Raw genomic sequence first — 14113 nt, 5'->3', positions numbered from 1 at the left:
GAGAAAAGCTTGCCTCTGCAATTGTGAGTGAGTGAAGGGAAAGAGAAATGGCAGGTTGGGGAAGGGGAAGGGAAAGGGGAGGCTCAGGGAAGGGTGGGGCTTTAGCGTGTTTTTTTTTTAATAAATACAAAACGATGTCGTTTTCAATGTTCCGATGAACGGAAAGTGCCTTAAGGACTAATATGAGTTCCGGAGTGCAAGTTTAAGGACAAAATTGAGTAATTATTAACTTCAAGGACCACTTTGAAGTTCGAGTGCAACTTCAGGGACTACTTTGATGCTTAACTTGTGAAAATAATAAATTTGACTAAAATAGGGACTTATATGTCTTACTTTTATAAAGTTCAGAAACCTCAAGTAATAAAATTTTTTTAGGGACGAAAACGTCTGACGCAAAATTTCTTAGAGACCTATTTGTGTATATACTCTTTTTTAAAAGATCTTATAAAAAAGTGTAATATTTGGATATTTTATGCAAAAAAAAAAATTTATTTATTAATTATGTTTGGTATAGCAATATAAAAGTATTTTTTATTTATTTATTATGTGAAAAATATTTTTTTAAAAAAAATTATCTTTTAAAAAAATATAAATGGTAATTTCTCAAAGAAGATATTTTTTAATTTTTTCGTATTTTTACTTTTACTACTAAAAATTTATCAAATACACTAAAAAATTAAAAAAATATTTTTTATTAAAAAAAACTTTTTCTATCAACTTAATGACACCTAAACAAGTACATAGTCTAATATAAATTTTAAAATATTATTTAAATTAAAAGTACTATATTAACTACAATATTATAATCTCATCCAAATACAAATTCAAAACTCAATAACAAAAGAAATAACCAATCACAATGTAAGAATTATCTTTGGAAAAAAAAAAAGTAGAAAGTGGTTCTTAGAGGTCCAATATGAAATATGCTAATATTGTGACTCTCGTTACTGCCATACGTAAGTTTTTTTTCTGCTGTGTGTACCCAAAACTTTTTAAAATTCAATTAGGTGCACAAATAATTAAATAAATGAATGAGGATGTGGTAGATGTTTATAGTGGCTTTGTTTGGATTTTTTTTTGTCTTGGACTTAGTTCGAAAACCGTATCCGAACCCGCAACACCAACCCGTCTGAACCCAAATCGAATACTAATCATCTCTCTTGATGTGTTGAACTTGAATCCCACATGACCAAAAAAAAAAAAAAAAAGAACTTGAATCTCAGCACCGAGAACAAGCTCCATGGCTTCCATGATATGCCCTTAGTTAACTCCACTTCCGTTTGATCGTGGGGTCTAGATTCAAGTCTTGAATCAGGATGCTCTTGTTCATAAATTGGTTCTTGTTTGTCATTATTGCTCCATCTTAAAATACTATTAAAAATTGAAAGGTTTTTTTAGTTAACATAAGGGGCTTTTCACTAAAGAAAGGCGAGGATCTACTTCTTTGCCGATATCTGCAGTAGAATTTAAATCTTGGATTCACGATATGGAGCTCGTGGATCTAGCTTTACCTGATCGTAAGTTTACTTGGTTCAGAGGCCAGTCATGTAGTCGGATCGATAAAGTTCTGGTTAGTCTGGAGTGGCTAGAAATTTTCTGAAACAAGATTACGAGGAGGCTCAAGAAGTTTGTCAGACCATTGTCCAATAATTATGAATGTCACAAGGTTGGGAGGGGGGCCGCAACCTTTTCGGAGTCTGAATGCGTGGTTTACTCATGAGGGGTTTTTGAGGATGGTAAAGGAGGAGTGGAGGTGCCTAGGGAAAATGCAGCTGATGGACAAGTTGAAGGCATTGACGCTTCCACTGGGCAGGTGGCGTAGAGAGCACTTTGGTAATTTGAATAGGAGGATAAATAATTTTGAAGAGGAGATCAGGAAAGTTGATGAGTTGGTGAGCAATGGAGTTTATGATGGAACATTGGAGGCTAGAAGAAAGGCGCTTGTGAGCGCTTGCAAGAAATGGTATGTCAGGAAGGAAATACATTGGAAGCAGATGTCACGGTCCAGTCATGCTAAGGAGATGGATAAAAACACTAGATACTTCCACAACTTAGCCTCGGCTCGGAGACGAAGCAATCAGATTGATGCCTTAAGGATCCATGGACGCTTAGTGCGGAATCCAGCTAGAATCAAGATTGCTATACGAGACTTCTATAAGGAGTTGTATCATCAGGAGAAATCACCAAATATTGGATTTTGGGAAGGGCTGGTAAGACGAATAACTGCAGATGAGGCAACAGAACTGGAACTGTTGCCGAGTGCTGAAGAAATAAAGTCTGCAGTGTGGGACTGTGAGTCAACAAAAGCTCCAGGAAGCGATGGGTATAACATGAATTTTATCAAGAAGTGCTGGGCAGAAGTTGGGAGGGAATTCACGGATGCAGTGATGGGGTTCTTCCATTCAGCAGTGCTACCTGCGGGTTCCAATGTCACGTGGGTGGCGCTGGCATCAAAATTTGTTGGAGCTACAGAAATAAAGGATCTCCGGCCGATCAGTATGGTGGGTTGTGTCTATAAGGTCATCTCTAAGGTGCTGGTTCGGAGGATGCGGAAAGTGATGCCGGACTTAGTGGGCGAGACTCAGAATGCTTTTGTACAGGGCAGGAAAATTCATGATGGGGCTTTGATTGTTTGTGAAACAATACACTGGCTAAGGTCAAGGAAAAGAAGCTCAGCGATAATTAAACTGGATTTTCAGAAGGCTTACGATAGGGTCAAATGGAGCTTTGTGGATATAGTGCTGCAAAAGATGGGCTTTGGACATAGGTGGCGGGGGTGGATTAAGGAATGTCTTTGTTCAGCGTCTATGTCAATGCTCATTAATGGGTCTCCCTCTAAGCCTTTCAAAATGGAAAGGGGCCTACGACAAGGGGACCCTTTATCTCCCTTTCTGTTTGTACTTGTCGTTGATGTGCTTCATAGAATGATCGGGGAGGCGGTGAGGAATGGGCGCATATCCTCGCTTTTGGTTGGTAGGGATAACATTGCGTTATCACACTTACAGTTTGCGGATAACATGATACTTTTCTGCCCGCCAGAGGAAGAAACCATACGAAATTACAAGCGACTGCTGCGTTGCTTCGAGCTGATGTCTGGATTGAGCATTAATTTTGAGAAGTCCAGCTTCATTCCGATTAATTGTGAACAAAGGTGGGCGCACAAGATGTGTATCTTGCTGGGATGTAAGGAGACCTCACTCCCTATCCGGTACCTCGGCATCTCTTTGGGAGCGAACCCGAGGCTAGTTAAGACGTGGAAACCAATGATTGATAAGGTGGAAGAGAAGCTGAGTCTGTGCCAAGCAAAAACCCTTAATAAATCGGGTAAGTTGGTGCTCATTAAATCGGTTCTTAATAGCCTGCCTATTTACTATCTCAGTTTGTACAAGATGCCAAAGGCAGTAGCAGAGGAATTGATTTCCTTACAAAGACGATTCTTGTGAAGTAAGGAGGATGGGAGGAGTGGGATACCACTAGTGAGATGGGAGGTAGTGATGGCCCCTAAAAAGGCGGGTGGATTGGGAGTGGGAGATGCTGTGATTCGAAATACAGCTCCTCTATTCAAATGGTGGTGGCGATTCTCGAAAGAGGACTGTCCCTTATGGAAGAAAGTAGTGTGCTCTTGTAACAACATGAATCCGTCTGAAATGCTGCATGGTCAACCTATTCCTTCGAGAGGGGGTCCATGGAGAGACATTTGTCAGTTACAAATCAAAGAGCCACAAATCAGAGAACAGATGATTAGAGGCTTGTCAATGGAAGTGGGAAGCGGCAGAACAATCCGGTTCTAGGAAGATGACTGGTTAACTGGTGGTGTCTTGAAAGATTTGTTCCCTAGACTCTTCTCGGTTTCAAACCTTAAAGGATCTGTTATAGGTGACTGCGGGTGATGCGTGAGCATATTGTCTATCTTTTCCTAGTGAATTTGCATCTAATTTGTTGAATTTAATTAAGAATTAATTATATTTTAGCCACTATGGATGCTATTTTGAGTTTTGTGCAATTTTATTGATTTTAGGTAGCATTCGGATGGAATTGATGAAGTTCTGCAGAGAAAGAGAAGAAACCAAGGAGATGACCAGCGAATACCGACGCGGACGCATGACTCATGCGACCGTGCGGAATGGAGGAAATCGCAATGACGCGATCGCGTGCCTGACGCAAACGCGTGGACGGAATCTGCACAAATGACGTGAACGCGTGGACGACGTGGACGCGTCACATGAGCGATCTGGACAATTGACAGAAAACGCTGGGGGCGATTTCTGGGCTGTTTTGACCCAGTTTTCAGCCCAGAAAACATAGATTAGAAGCTGCAGAATGGACAATTCAAGTGGTCCCATCCATCCATTGAAGATTTGATTATTTAAATTAATTCAAATTTAAATTCAAATTTTAACTCTAGGAAAAGATATTATTTTAATTTTTAGTTTTAGATATTAGACTTTAAAATTATTAGGATTAGTTATAAAAGGGATCCCAACAGGGTGATTCCAACACAACATTTTTTTCGCAACATTATTCCATACAAATTTACATTCCATATTCCATGAGCAACTAATCCTCCATTGTTAAGGTTACGAGCTCTGTCTATTGTATGGATTAATTTTATTGCTTTTTCTATTTTAATTTATGTATGGATTTATAATTTAAGAATTGTTTTCGCTCTTTATTTTATGAATTTGGGTGGAACGGAAGTATGACCCTTTTTCTATTTAAGTTCTTGTAAAACTTGGAAAAGCTCTTTACTTGAACAACAGCTTGAAAACATATTCTCCTAAATTTTAATTATCTGGATTTAACGGGATACGTGACATATAATCTTTTTTTTTGGTAATTAGAGTTTTTGTGGCATATAAACTGGAATTTGATCATGTAACTTCTAATTAGAATTAATTGACCAAGGAATTGGCAGTTAATGAATTTTAGAGGAGACTAGGAAGGTCTAAGGAATTAGGGTCTAGTCACATATAGTTTGCCATAAATTAAATCCTACATAATTAAAATAGTTAGTAAAAAAAGTTAATCTGGAAAAATAGATAACTCTGAAACCTTAACTGTTTTCTCAATATTTTATTCCCAACATTTTTACTTTACTATTTTATTTTCTGAACGATTGTTTAATGCTCTTTGAATACTCAACACTCTTTTTTGTTTGTCTAACTAAGCCAAATGAATTAATCATTGTTGCTTAATCCATCAATCCTCGTGGGATCGACCCTTACTCACGTAAGGTATTACTTGGTACGACCCGGTGCACTTGCCGGTAAGTTTGTGGGTTGAAAAACCCCGCACCAAATTTTTGGCGCCGTTGCCGGGGATTGACTGTGACTAACAACTATTAATTACTTGATTGCTTAGATTAGGCGTTTTGGATTTTAATTAGTTTTATTATCATTATTATTAATTTTTATTTATTTTAATTCCCATAATTTTTTTTCTTTTTCCTTTGTTCTTTCGTTGATACCCCCGGTTCCCCGTTTTAATTTTCATACTTTATTTAACCTTTGAATTTTGTTTTCAAACCTGCGTCCATTTTTTTTATCTTCCTTTTTATTTTTATTTTCTTTTATTTTCATTTTGTTTCTTCCTATTAATTTTCTTATCTTTTAATATTTTATTAATTTTATTTTATTTCTATTTTTAACCTCCAAAAAAAAAAGAAAAATTTATATTTTAGTATTAATATTTTTTCTTAATTTCTAAAATTAAGTTTGGTGTTACTCAGTTGATTCTATTTTAATTCTCTTGTTTAATTTTTTTTTAAATTTTCGAAATTTTTATTTATTTTCAATTATTATTTTCAAAATTTTATTTATTTATTTAGTTAGTATTTTTATTTTATTATTTTACACAGGTTACCTCACAAGGACTTCTCTGCACTCTGACATAGAGAGTCCTATTTTTTCTTGTTTTCTGCTTGTGTATGCGCAGAAATAGAGACAAAGAACATCTCTTAGACTTTGATCTTGAACCTGAAAGAACTTTCAGGCGACGTTTACAACAAGCAAGACTTTGCAAGGCTGCAGAATCCACTATGGCAAATAATAATGCTAATGCCAATGTGGTAAATCCGAATGGGGATGATCAGCAGAGAAGAGTGCTTGGCTCTTATTCTGCCCCTACTGCGGATCTCTATGGAAAAAACATTGTGGTGCCTCCTATAACTGCAAACAACTGAGTTGAAGCCACAATTGGTCACCCTGGTACAACAAAACTGCCAGTATCATGGACTTCCTCATGAAGATCCAAATCAATTTATTTCTGATTTTCTGCAGATATGTGATACTGTGAAGACAAATGGAGTAAACCCAGAGGTGTACAAACTCATGCTTTTCCCATTTGCTCTGAGGGATAAAGCAAAGCTATGGCTAGATTCCCAACCAAAAGAGAGTTTGAATACTTGGGAAAAGGTTGTTACAGAGTTTCTCACTAAATTTTTCCCACCAAAGAAGCTGACTAAGCTTAGGTTGGAGGTTCAGACCTTCAAGCAGAAGGAGGGTGAAACTCTTTATGAAGCTTGGGAGAGATACAAGCTACTGACTAGGCAATGCCCTCCAGATATGTTCTCCAAGTGGACCCAACTGGATATCTTTTATGAAGGCTTAGGAGAGATGTCAAAGATGAGCCTAGACACTTCTGCAGGCGGTTCATTGCACAAGAAGAAAACACTAGAGGAGACTATTGAGCTAATTGAATTGGTTGCAAGCAACCAATATTTATACACATCTAACATGAATCCTGTGAACTCTGAGGCCGCTCAGAAGAGAGGCGTGTTGGAAGTAGAAGCTGTTAATGCTCTTCTTGCTCAGAACAAGCTTATGTCTCAGCAGATAAATCTACTTACTCAACAGATGGGTGGCATGCAAGTCTCAGCTATCAACACTTAAAATCCACCCCAAGAGACCTCCTATGACATGACAGGTAACTTTATGTAAAATGATAATTATGATTATGCTCAACCCTCTTCTGAACAGGTGAATTATATGGGGAGTGGTCCTAGAAATCCCAACAATGATCCATATTCTAAGACATACAACCAGGGATGGAGGAATCACCCAAATTTTGGGTGGAGGGATCAACCTCAGAGACCTCAGAACTTCAACAATAGTTCTCAGGGTGGTTTTCAACAGAACAACTATAATAACCGCCAATTTCAGTCTCAGCAACAACAACCACCTCAGCAGACAAATTCTAAATCCCAAGAAGATTCTAAATGGGAGATGATGATGAGTTTCATGCAAGAAACCAGAGCCTCCATTAGAAACTTGGAGGTGCAAATGGGTCAAATGAGCAAGCAATTGCCTGAAAGGTCTCCAAATACATTCCCTGGTGATACAGTGGTGAACCCAAGAGAAGATTGCAAGGCCATTCAATTGAGAAGTGGTAAGGTAGCTAGTTCTGAGACCAAGGTCAATGAAGATCCAGTTGAAAAGGAAGCTCTAGAGGAGAAGAAGAAAGAGGTAGAGCACGCCCCTCCTAAGCGTGCAGACAACCCGTTTCCTGACTCTCTTGACACTTATCCCACCTTACCAAAAGCCCCTGAATACAAGCCAAAAATGCCATATCCTCAGAGGCTTCAGAAGGCGTCCAAAGAAAAGTAATTCTCTAAATTTTTAGATGTCTTCAAGAAGCTGCAGATCAACATCCCTTTTGCAGAGGCTCTGGAGCAAATGCCTTTCTATGCTAAATTTATGAAAGAATTGTTGACCCACAAGAGGAATTGAAAGGAGCAAGAAACCTTGGTGTTAACCAAGGAATGCAGTGCTATTATTCAACACACCCTTCCTGAGAAGATGCCAGACCCAGGGAGTTTTGTCATTCCTTGTACCATTGGAGAAGTCGGCATTCAGAGAGCTTTATGTGATCTTGGAGCTAGCATCAACCTCATGTCACTTTTAGTGATGAAAAAGCTTCAAATTGAGGAGGTAAAACCTACTCGTATTTCTCTTCAACTTGCTGATCTTTCTATTAAATTACCTGTAGGTGTGGTTGAAGATTTACTTGTTAAAGTAGGACCATTTATTTTTCCTGTTGATTTTGTTATATTAGACATGGAAGAGGAGGTAAAACCCTCTATTATACTTGGTAGACCCTTTTTAGCTACAGGTAGAGCTCTGATTGATGTACAAAAGGGTGAATTAACCCTGAGGGTCAATGAAGAATAGGTGGTCCTAAATGTTTTTGAAGCTCTCAAGCACCCTAATGATTCTGAGGGGTGCATAAAAATAGATGTTATTGAACCACTTGTTCAAGAAGTACTGGAAGCTGAGGTACTTGATGATGTTCTGGATCCTATTTCTGAGTATGAATTAGTTGAAGATGATGATTCACCACCCCAAAAGGAGCTGATGAACACGCCTATAAAGGAGAAGGAAGCCCCCAAGCTTGAGCTCAAACCCTTACCCCCTTCTCTGAAATATGTGTTTTTGGGTGAAAATGATTCATATCCAGTGATTATTAGCTCTTCCCTGAAGCCTGAAGAGGAAGAGGCGCTTGTTTCAGTGCTCAAGAGTCATAAAACAGCTCTTGGGTGGACCATTAGTGACTTGAAAGGGATTAGTCCAACCAAGTGTATGCACAAGATTCTTCTTGAAGATGATGCCAAACCAGTTGTGCAACCACAAAGGAGACTTAATCCAACTATGAAAGAGGTGGTCCAAAAAGAGGTAATGAAATTATGGGAAGCATGTATTATTTACCCTATTTCTGACAGTCCTTGGGTAAGTCCTGTGCAGGTAGTTCCCAAGAAAGGAGGGATGACAATGATCAAGAATGAAAAGAATGAGCTTATTCCTACAAGAACAGTCACAGGATGGAGAATGTGCATAGATTACAGGAGGCTCAACACTGCTACAAGGAAGGATCATTTCTCCCTCCCTTTCATTGATCAGATGCTTGAGAGGTTAGCTGGTCATGCTTTTTATTGTTTTCTAGATGGATATTCTGGATATAATCAAATTGCAGTGGACCCTCAAGATCAAGAAAAGACAGCATTCACATGCCCCTTTGGAGTATTTGCCTACAGGAGAATGCCATTTGGACTTTGCAATGCTCCAGCAACTTTTCAGAGGTGTATGCTTTCAATTTTTTCTGATATGGTTGAAAAGTTTATTGAGATATTTATGGATGACTTTTCTGTTTTTGGTAATTCTTTTGAATCCTGCCTTAAACATTTATCTCTTGTCTTGAAACGGTGTCAAGAATCAAACCTTGTTTTAAATTGGGAAAAATGTCATTTTATGGTTACAGAAGGCATTGTTCTTGGACACCGAATTTCAAGTAAGGGAATTGAGGTTGACAGAGCAAAGGTGGAGGTAATTGAAAAATTACCACCACCAACAAATGTTAAGGCAATTAGGAGTTTCTTGGGTCATGCAGGATTTTATAGAAGATTTATAAAGGATTTTTCTAAAATTGCAAAACCATTGAGCAACCTGCTGGTTGTTGATGTTCCTTTTGTCTTTGATTCTGATTGTCTGCATGCTTTTGAAACTCTGAAGGCAAACCTTACCTTTGCTTCCATTATAGCTCCCCCTGACTGGGATTTACCATTTGAATTAATGTATGATGCTAGTGATTTTGCTATAGGAGCTGTTTTAGGACAGAGGCATGGCAAGCTTGTACATGTCATTTATTATGCCAGTCGTGTATTAAATGATGCTCAAAAGAATTACACAACTACAGAAAAGGAATTATTAGCTGTTGTGTATGCTGTTGATAAGTTTAGGTCCTATTTACTTGGTTCTAAGGTTATTGTTTATACTGACCATGCTGCTTTGAAGTACCTTCTAACCAAACAGGATTCTAAACTAAGATTAATCAGATGGGTGTTACTCCTTCAGGAGTTTGATATTGAGATAAAAGACAGGAGAGGGTCATAAAATCAAGTAGCTAACCATCTTTCCAGAATTGAGCCTGAAGCAGGAGAACAACCACCCACAGCTGTAACTGAGACGTTTTCGGATGAGCAATTGTTCCTCATTCAGCAGGTACCATGGTTTGCAGACATTGCAAATTATAAAGCCATGAATTTTATCCCAAGGGAGTACAGTAGGCAACAAGTAAAGAAGCTATTGACTGATGCAAAGTACTACATTTAGGAAGAACCATACCTTTTTAAAAGGTGCTCAGATGGAATAATTCGGAGATGTGTCCCGGATGAGGAAAAGCAGCAGATTCTTTGGCACTATCATGGGTCTGATTATGGAGGCCACTTTGGTGGTGAGAGGACAGCTACAAAAGTCCTTCAGAGCGGGTTTTACTGGCCGACTCTCTTTAGGGACTCAAGAGCTTTTGTGAAGCACTGTGGCAGATGTGAAAAAGCTGCAAATCTCCCTGCCAACCATGAAATGCCACAGCAGGGACTTCTTGAGGTTGAGCTATTTGATGTGTGGGGTATTGATTTCATGGGATCTTTCCCACCCTCACATTCAAACAACTATATCCTAGTGGCAGTCTACTATGTGTCCAAATGGGTGGAAGCTGTGGCTTTGCCCACTAATGATGCCAAGGTGGTAATAAGCTTTCTTCAGAGGTATATCTTTAGCCGGTTTGGCGTCCCAAGGACACTCATTAGTGATGGAGGAAGTCACTTCTGTAACAGACAGCTGGACTCTCTTCTGCATAGATAACCCTCAGACAAGTGGACAGGTTGAAGTTTCCAACAGGGAACTCAAAAGGATTCTAGAGAAGACCGTCAGTGTTTCAAGAAAGGACTGGTCTAGGAAGCTTGATGATGCTCTCCGGGCATACCGGACAGCATACAAGACTCCAATTGGCATGTCCCCATATCAGTTGGTCTATGGCAAAGCCTGTCACTTGCCAGTTGAGCTGGAGCACAAGGCTTATTGGGCAATTAGGTATCTGAATCTTGATTCAGAAGCTGCAGGAATTAAGCGGATGCTTCAGTTGAATAAGCTTGATGAATTCAGATATTCAGCCTATGAGAATGCCAAGCTCTATAAGGAGAGAACCAAGCTACTGCATGATAAGAAGATTGCCATCAGAGTCTTTGAGCCAGGACAAAGAGTGCTTCTGTATAATTCAAGGCTCAAATTCTTTCCCGGGAAGCTGAAATCCCGGTGGTCAGGACCGTTTGTGGTTACCAGAGCCTCACCATATGGTCATGTGGAAATACAGGAAGAAAATTCTGACAGGAAATTTACAGTGAATGGCCAGAGGTTGAAGCACTATCTTGGAGGCGAGATTGACCGCCAGAGGTCTACTCATCTGCTGAACTAGCAGAACCGACCGTCAAGCTAGTGACGTTAAAGAAGCACTTGTCGGGAGGCAACCCGATAATTTCGTATCCTTCGCTATTTTTCGTAGTATTTTTTCTTAGTTATTTTATTTTTATTGAGTTCTTACTAATTTTCTGATCATGCAGCTATGTTCTTCCAGGAACCGAACACCTCAAGCTATAAAAAAAAAAGGGCACACGACGCGTAAGCATCATTGACTCGAACGCATCAATCAAGTGTGCGTGAAGATTAAATATTGACAGAGAGTTGCGCGGGAGTGGCGCTGGACTTATGCCTTTCGCACAAATGGTCCCACGCGAACGCGTGTCCCACGCGTTCGCGTCGCTTGTGATTTTTGCCACCGACGCGTCTGCGTCGCTCACGCGAACGCGTGACCTGCAGAATCGACGTAAAAGGTGTTTTGGCAGAGAGTTGTGCTGGCTTGGGGCTGGAAATGTGCTACAAGCACAAAATTGCCCATGCGGACGCGTCCTCCACGCGTACGCGTCATTTGACCAAATAGCCATCCACGCGTCCGCGTCGCTCACGCGAACGCGTCGTATGAAGATTTGGTTCCCAAGCCATGCGAACAGAAAGTCACGCGGTGCGCGGCTGGCTTCGCGCGAATTGCGCAAAACCCAGGGCACGCGATCGTGTGCCTGATGCTGACGCGTCATTAAGGAAGTTCCGCGACGCACGCGAACGCATGCTCCACGCGAACGCGTCGCTTGCGCCGCCCAGTTTTCTTTCTCTCTCTCTCCCAATCCTAATTCTCTCTTATTCTCTTATCCTTTTATTTTTTCATCTTAATTTTTGTCTCTTCTATTTTCAGTTCTTATTTACTTGAGGACAAGCAAACCTTTAAGTTTGGTGTTGACGCTTCGCGTAAAGGTTTTCTGTTTATTCTTATAGCACCAAAAGGGAGGCAAATCATCTTCACTGAGGAGCACAACCTGAAAAATAAAACGTCCGCTAGGATAACTAAGGTGGTTGAGTTCCTTTCATTTTTATTCCTCCCCTCTTTGTCTATGTTATGTTCCGATTTTCTGCTATTTTGCTTTGTTTGTTGCATGATCCTTTATTAGTTAGAATCCTAGGACTAGTTTAGTTTTCTTTTAATTGCTTAATGTAAGACCCAAAACTTTTGAAAAGTCTTATTATGATCAAGTCTCAAATCATATAGTTATTTATAGCCTTAATTTTGAAAATTATTTTATTAAAGATAAATAAGGCAAGTTGTGATTTATTGAATTTGAGACAAGTTATGATTTATTATCCAATTTGATAATTATTGGATTATTTTCTATAATTATATTATAAAGTTGGTAGTTATGAAATAATAAGAATTTTTATATGATTCGGATTAAATAATTAATATTTTAAATATTAATACTGTTACTTTGGAAAATAAAGGGTTTAATTATATTATTTCTAATTATTTTGATTTGGGCATTTTATGGAAAATAATTTGTAAGATTGATAGAGAAAATAGTATTTTCTATATGCAATTAGTGTTGGATTTAATTATGGGTTTCAATTATTATATTATTCCTAATTTTATTAGAAATTACGAAACTACCCCTAACCCTAAAAACCCTAACCCGGTTACCCATTCCCTCTAACCCTACAGCCACCAAAACCCTGCCCCAACAACCAGCAGCAGCAATGGCTGCAAAGATGAAAGAAAGAAACGAACGAAACAAAGAGAAGGAGATGCATAATTAGGGTTTGTCCTAGCTAGTGGAACAAGAAAGACATGGATCTATATTCAATACCATGGGTCAAAGACAGAGGGTCTCAGAGAAATTCAACTAGTAACACACTTTCCAAATCTCAATCTATGATTTAATGAAAACAGTTCCTCTCCTGCTGCTTATTGACGAGTGATTAGCTTGGCATTCTCTAAAGAAAGAGGGACCTTCTCTGGTCACTGACACCATCTTTCTTCGATTGAGCCCCCCAACAATGCCCTACCCCCCGTTAGCCTGCCTGGGCGAGGGAAGAGGAAAAAAAAGTACTCACGCTACAAAATGAGGCGGCGCAGTGGGTTCCACTTCCATCGTCGCTGCCGTCGCCAACAGAGGGAGAGGGAGACTGAGTCGCGGCGGAGGAAAGGAGGGAAGTCACCATTGCATCACCACGTCGCCACCGATTTGCCGCCACCACAAAGCCGCCGTTCTAGCCTGAGTAAGAGAGAGATCGAGGCGACGCGAGGGAGAAAGGAAGCCATCGTGCTCTGCCGCTGCCAGTTCTGCCGTATCCTGCGTCGCCGTCGTTTTTGCCACAGAGCCATTCGCCGTCCTTCATGGTAGAGAGAGAGAGAGAGAGAGAGAGAGAGCACGCGCGACAGGGGAGCCCTGTTGAGGCCGGTCTGTTGGCTCCATTTTCGCCGCTGTGCCATGGAGAAGAGAGAGCCGCGCCACACCTCATTCATTGCTAACCCACCGAAGCTGGCGCGCGAGAAGAGGAGGAAGGGACGCTGCCTTGCGCCGTCGCCAGCGTGCCTGGGCGCTGTTGCTGCGAGTTTGCCGTCGACGAAGCTGGGTGGTTGCTGTCCTTGTCAGAAGCGGGAGAGGAGGAGACGCGATGATGCTGGGTGGTTCCGCCGCCCTTGCTGCCGTGCCGTCAGAATCTGCCGCCATGGCCGCCGGAGCTCCAGGCTGAGCTTCTGCCACTTGAGACCTTGCTGCCGTCGCCGGAAAAGTATGCCGGTAAGGGTTTCAAACTTGGTTTTCGTTTCTTGTGAGATTATGGGAGTCTTATTGTCGCGGCATGTTGGTTTCAGTCACCGTCACCGGAGTTGGGTTGCCGTAGCCGCTGGAGGTGGCTACCGGGGCTACCGCCAAACCAGTTCAGAGGCCGTTACTGTT

The 14113-nt window shown here is 40.4% G+C and overlaps 1 non-coding gene across 1 annotated transcript; it reads right to left on the bottom strand.

The window, feature by feature from the left end:
- Window positions 1-6461: 6461 nt before the first annotated feature.
- LOC112739442 (small nucleolar RNA R71) lies at window positions 6462-6568 on the bottom strand. Its single transcript, XR_003170378.1, has one exon. It is a non-coding gene; the product is annotated as a small nucleolar RNA R71 (small nucleolar RNA).
- Between the last annotated feature and the right edge of the window lie 7545 nt (window positions 6569-14113).

The sequence above is a fragment of the Arachis hypogaea genome, chromosome 13 (assembly GCF_003086295.3).
Source record: "Arachis hypogaea cultivar Tifrunner chromosome 13, arahy.Tifrunner.gnm2.J5K5, whole genome shotgun sequence".
Classification (NCBI taxonomy): domain Eukaryota; kingdom Viridiplantae; phylum Streptophyta; class Magnoliopsida; order Fabales; family Fabaceae; genus Arachis; species Arachis hypogaea.
This window is presented reverse-complemented; position numbering and strand designations above follow the sequence as displayed.